The sequence below is a fragment of the Budorcas taxicolor genome, chromosome 13 (assembly GCF_023091745.1).
Source record: "Budorcas taxicolor isolate Tak-1 chromosome 13, Takin1.1, whole genome shotgun sequence".
In the NCBI taxonomy this organism is placed as follows: Eukaryota; Metazoa; Chordata; class Mammalia; order Artiodactyla; family Bovidae; genus Budorcas; species Budorcas taxicolor.
Window position 1 is genome coordinate 4,901,435 of NC_068922.1, and position 6,000 is coordinate 4,907,434.

Consider the following 6,000-nt stretch of genomic DNA (forward strand, 5'->3'; position numbering starts at 1 on the left):
ATGGACCTTAGTCGGCAAAGTAATATCTCTGCTTTTGAATATGCTATCTAGGTGCTAGCTGAATATAATTAATGACCTATGATTTATGCACTAAGGCAAGATATTCTGTGAGCTGAATAGATCCTTCTCTCCAAGCATCCTTTATTTTGCCATCACATTAGATGTCAATGATGAGCACATGCTCATTCCTAAATCTGTATTCCACTGGAAATCTTGTAGCTATAGCATTTTAAAAAATATCTAATTTCGTCATTTCGATTCAACTGCTTTTGGCAAAATAATGCTTCCCACAGATAAAAAGAAAGACAAAATATTTTTCTCTAAAAAAATGCTCAAAATAATCCAACCAAAAAGTGGGCAGAAAACCCAAACAGACATTTCTCCAAAGAAGACACACAGATGGCTAATAAACAAATGAAAAGATGCTCAATATTGCTCATCATTAGAGAAATGCAAAACAAAATTACAATGAGTTATCACTTCACACCAGTCAGAATGCATCATCAAAAATCTGCAAACAATAAATGCTGGAGGGCTGTGGAGTAAAGGGGACTCTCTTGCACTGTTAATGGGAATGTAAATTGATACAACCACTATGGATAATAGTATGGAGTTTCCTTAAAAAACTAGGAAGAAAACTACCATATGACCCAGAAATTCCACTACTGGGCATTTGCCATGAAAAAACCATAACCGAAAAAGACACATGTATTCCAATGTTCATTGCAGCACTATTTACAATACCTAGGATATGGAAGCAACCTAGATGTCCACTGACAGATGAATGGATAAAGAAGTTGTGGTATATGTACACAACAGAATATTACTCAGCCATAAAAAAGAACATTTGAGTCTTTTCTAATGAGGTGGATGAACTAGCATCTGTTTTACAGAGTAAAAGAAGTCAGAAAGAGAACAACAAGTATCATATATTAGTGCATATACATGGAGTCTAGAAAAAAATGATACTGATGAACTTATCTGCAGGGCAGCAATACAGACACAAAAGTAGAAAAAAGACTTGTGGACCCAGTGAGGGAAGGAGAGCGTGGGGCAAATTGAGAGAGTATCATTGAGACATACACATTACCATATGTAATGATAGCCAGTTTGAATTTGCGTTTTGACACAGGGAGCTCAAATCTGGTGCCCTGTGACAACCTAGAGGGGTAGAATGGGGGTGGGAGGTGGGAGGGAGTTTCAAGAGAGAGGGGACGTACGTATACCTGTGGCTGATTCGTGTTGATATATGGCAGAAATCAGCATAACATTGTAAAGCAATTATCCTCTAATTATTAATAAAAATATATAAAAGAAACAAAAGTGCTCAAAATATCAAATGACTCTCTTTAAATTACTTTGATTATTTAAGTGTACATGTATTGAATAACACTCCTTTCACAGATGAAAGATCTATAAAAAGGCAGACATTTGTAGGCTTTGGCTATTATTTGGACAATAATAGTGTTGGGCATTGGATTAGCTTCCTACCCGTATAACTCACCAGGTTCTAATACTGACATTTCAAATTTTTGCATTATTTATTTTACCCACTTCCTGGACTGTCTTCAATACAAATTCAAATTATCTCTCTTTCTGGTTGATAAGTGAGATATTTTTAAAAGCACATAAACAACCTAAGAAGACATACTTGTCTGTAGCCATTTGCTAATGCTGGCATTCCAAGTTTTAATGTTAGTTTAAGACAGGCTTTGAGCAAAGGAAATCAAGTATATTTTCCCCTTCACTTTATTTCCCACATGAAAATAAATTTTTAAAGTGAATATTGCATCCTAACACAGTGCAGAGAAGGGGTGGTAGGAGGGGGAATCAGAGTACAGTTGGAACTCAGCAAACATTTGAAAGCTGGCTTGTGGCCACCCTGTGTCAAATGATACCAATCTTTGGTTCCAGTCTCCATTTACTAAAGGACCGAACTAGACATATTTGCTTTAAATGATTCCCCCTATGTTTGCATGAGAAGAAGGAGTACTGGGAAACATACAGAGATAACTACCAGTCCATTCCAGTTTGTGTTTGGCCCCAGTATGCCTCTGAAATAGCTCTTATTAGTGCAACCCAAAGACCTTCTCGCTAAACCCAACGCTATTCCCAAATCATCTTCCATCTTCTCAGCAACACTTGGCACTAATGACTGGCCCTTCCTGCTTGGCACACGACCTTCCTAAAGTGTCCTGTGGTGCACTTTTCCTCCCACCTTCATGGAACTTTTTCTGCCCTTTCAGTATGAAAATCTCTTATTTATTCACTACATGTTGGTGGTTTCAAAATGCAGTCCCATGTCTCTCCTCTATTCCATAATATTTTTAGAGAGTCTGAGCTACATGTCTTCCTTCAATTATCCACTATTTGAACTGGCAACTAATCTCCAGTCTGTACACTTAAATGTTTAGATAACCACCCACTTGTTAACTTCTAAATCCAACCAGTCCCAAACTAAGCTCATGATCCCATAATCTAATCTGTCTCGGGCTTTACATCCCAGATCAAGACACCAACTTTCATCCCATTATGCAAATCACCCTTGAGCCCTCTCTTCCCTTTATCCTGTCTCCAAACCAAACCCAATTTTATTTGCTAAGAAATTTCAACGTGTTCATTTCTTTTCAAAACTATGACCATTACTCTAGGCTAGCCTTTTATTTTCTCTGTTAAACTGAGAACCCCTTCAATGAGCAACTCACTCCCTGACCCCTCAGGGTAGTGGAGAATAGACCCATCACTGCTGGCTTCATAGTTTGGGCAAACAGCACACGTCAACAGCCCACAGAGCCCCTCTCTTCCTGGTCTCCACTCATCCCCCAGGCCTCATAATGCATCCCGAATTCTCTCTCCATGTTGGCCAGCCATCCCGGTAGCACTTTCAGTCTCTCCCCTAGTGCTCCTTCTCATCACAGGGTCTTCCATGCAACATTCCACCCTCCAGGAAGTGCTTTCTCCTCCTTATCTAGTTAATTCTTACTTACCCCTCAGATCTCAGTTCAATGGTTCCATCCCCAATAAAACTTTCTCTCTCTTGCCTGACCAGATAAAATCTCTTAGCACTTCTCCTTTTAGCACTTAACTCAAATGCAATTTTATATTTTTCCTGCTATTATTTATTATTAGTTTCTGTATTATTTCTTAATATACGAAGTCTTTTTTTGGAGTATACTTGCTTTACAATATTGTTTTAGTTCCTTAAACAAAAGCAAATTAATACATATATGTAGAATCTAGAAAAATGGTATAGATGAACTTATTTTCAAAGCAGAAACAGAGACACAGATATAGAGAACAAATGTATGGGTCCCAAGGAGGTAAGGGGGAAGTGGGGTGAGATGGGCTGGGAGATTGCACACTGCTGCTGTTGCTGCTGCTTAGCTGCTTCAGTCGTGTCCAACCCTAAGTGACCCTATGGACTATATAACCCATCAGGCTGCTCTGCCCATGGAATTTTATAGGCAAGCATACTGGAGTGGGTAGCCTTTCCCTTCTCCAGGGGATCTTCCCAACCCAGGGATCAAATCCAGGTCTCCTGCATTGCAGGCGGATTCTTTACCACTAAGCCACCAGGGAAGTCCCACATAGGCACTACTATGTATAAAACATATAAATAATGAGAACGTACTGTATAGACTGCAAGGAGATCCAACCAGTCCATTCTGAAGGAGATCAACCCCGGGATTTCTTTGGAAGGAAATGATGTTAAAGCTGAAACTCCTGTACTTTGGCCACCTCAGGCGAAGAGTTGACTCATTGGAAAAGACTCTGATGCTGGGAGGGATTGGGGGCAGGAGGAGAAGGGGACGACAGAGGATGAGATGGCTGGATGGCATCACTGACTTGATGGACGTGAGTCTGAGTGAACTCCGGGAGTTGGTGATGGACAGGGAGGCCTGGTGTGCTGCGATTCATGGGGTTGCAAAGAGTCGCACACGACTGAGCGACTGGACTGAACTGAACTGAACTGTATAGCACAGGGAACACTTCTCAGTGCTCTGTGGTGACCGACATGGGAAGGGAATCCAAGGTAAAGGGGATATAGGTATGCACGTGGCTGATGGGCTTGGATGTCTGCTGTCTTCATAGGCTGCACATCCCATATAGAAAGGAATGTGCCTGTCTAGTTTGCCCACCATTATATGTTTATTGTCTGGCACAGTACCTGCCAAGTAATAGGACTATCACTAGTATTGCTGATTGAAGGAATAAATGGAATTGCAATGTGGTATTTACCTCTGAGTGAGTGATAGTCGCTTAGTCGTGTCTGACTCTTTTGTGACCCTATGGACTGTAACTTGCCAGGCTCCCCGTCAATGGAATTCTCCAGGCAAGAATACTGGAGTGGGTTGTCATTTCCTTCTCCATTTACCTTTGAACTTCTTGTCAAAGGTCAGATATCAATGTGTGCCTACCTTCAGGACCTTAATAGAAAATAAAATCCTGAGCAGTGATTGCAGCCTGGAGTTAGTGGCTCCAATCTCCAGATTTGCTCTGGGGCGCAAATCAGTTGTGTCTCTATGTATAAGGAATGAAGTATCAGAGTGCGTGGGAACTGAAAGAAGATTTTCCCAACTTTTTCCATCCTTTTCTTTATCAGGAACAGCAAATCCTTTATCTGCTTGGGTAAAATATGTTCTCTTTCCAAAGGTTCTGTTCCTCCAAAAGCAGTAATTATAGTCATAAAGCAGGAAACCTACAGGTTAGTGGTATGGGTGGGAAAAAGGAAAGGATAGAGAAAGAGGAAGGAGCATGGACTTAAGGAAAATCAGTCTCAATATCTGAAAACTGAAGAGAAAAAGCATTTCACAAAGGAAAATGTAGAACATAATTTCTACAAAGTCTTAGTATCAAATATATATACTCCCTATGAGTATATACACAAACGGCTGCATCATCCTGGTTTCAAACAATCTCTGCCTTTTCTGTAAAATCTGCACAGAATCCCCAGTTGTTGGCCTTCAGACGAGCTCTCCTGAATTATTTCGTACATTCAGAAATGATACAAGAAACTGGTGGACAATGTGTTCTGATTTGGGCCACAAAATATAGTGTCATGCGGAGTCAATCCCTGGGTAAGAAATATCCCCTGGAGGAGGGCAGGGCAACTTACTCCAGTGTTCTTGCCAGAAAAATCCTGTGGGCAAAGGAGTCTGGCAGATCTCAAAGAGCCAGACATGACTGAAGCAACTGAGCAAGCGTGTACACATACACACTGTATTTTCGTAATCTGGAATGGAGAAGAATCTGAAGAAGAACAAATATGTATACATCACTTTTCTGTACACCTGAAACTAACATGTGGAATCAATATATGTCAGAGCTGTTTGTTTTGAAGAAAAAAAAAAAAAACCAGCCCAATGTGTTAAATAAGTGTTAAACATCTTCAGTACACAGAAGATGTTTTTCAAATGTAGGGAGGCAGCAAAGCTCTGTGTCAGGATTAAATTCAGACTACAACCTTTCTCTCCTTTAGAACCACATGTCTTGAAAGCTTTTCCTAGAAGTCCACCCTAATATTGCACAGATTCTGGCAGGACACAAGACTTCTTCAAGCCCTAACGCTGGCCTCTCCTAATGCCCCTTCACTTAGTGTTTTTGCTTCCGATCTGCTGTGCCACTGGGATAAGAGGGCATGGCTGAAATCACTTACATCGAACAGTTGAAACATGGAACCTTGAGATCATAACTGATGACCTGGTAGTCCAGATTTATTTCAAGAGCATCTTTTTTGTTCATTTTTTAAAATTAATTTTTATTGGAGTATAGTTGCTTTACAATGTTGTTGCTTTCTACTATACAGCAAAATGATCAGTCGTATATATACATATATCCCATAGCTTTTGCACTTCCTTCCTGTTCAAGTAACCACCATGCTTTAAGTAGAGTTCCCTGTGCCATAGTGTACGTTGTCATTAGGTGTCCATTTTATATATAGTATCAGCCGTGTGTATGTGTCAACGTCAACCTCAACTTCCCTGTCTCCCAACTTGTGCA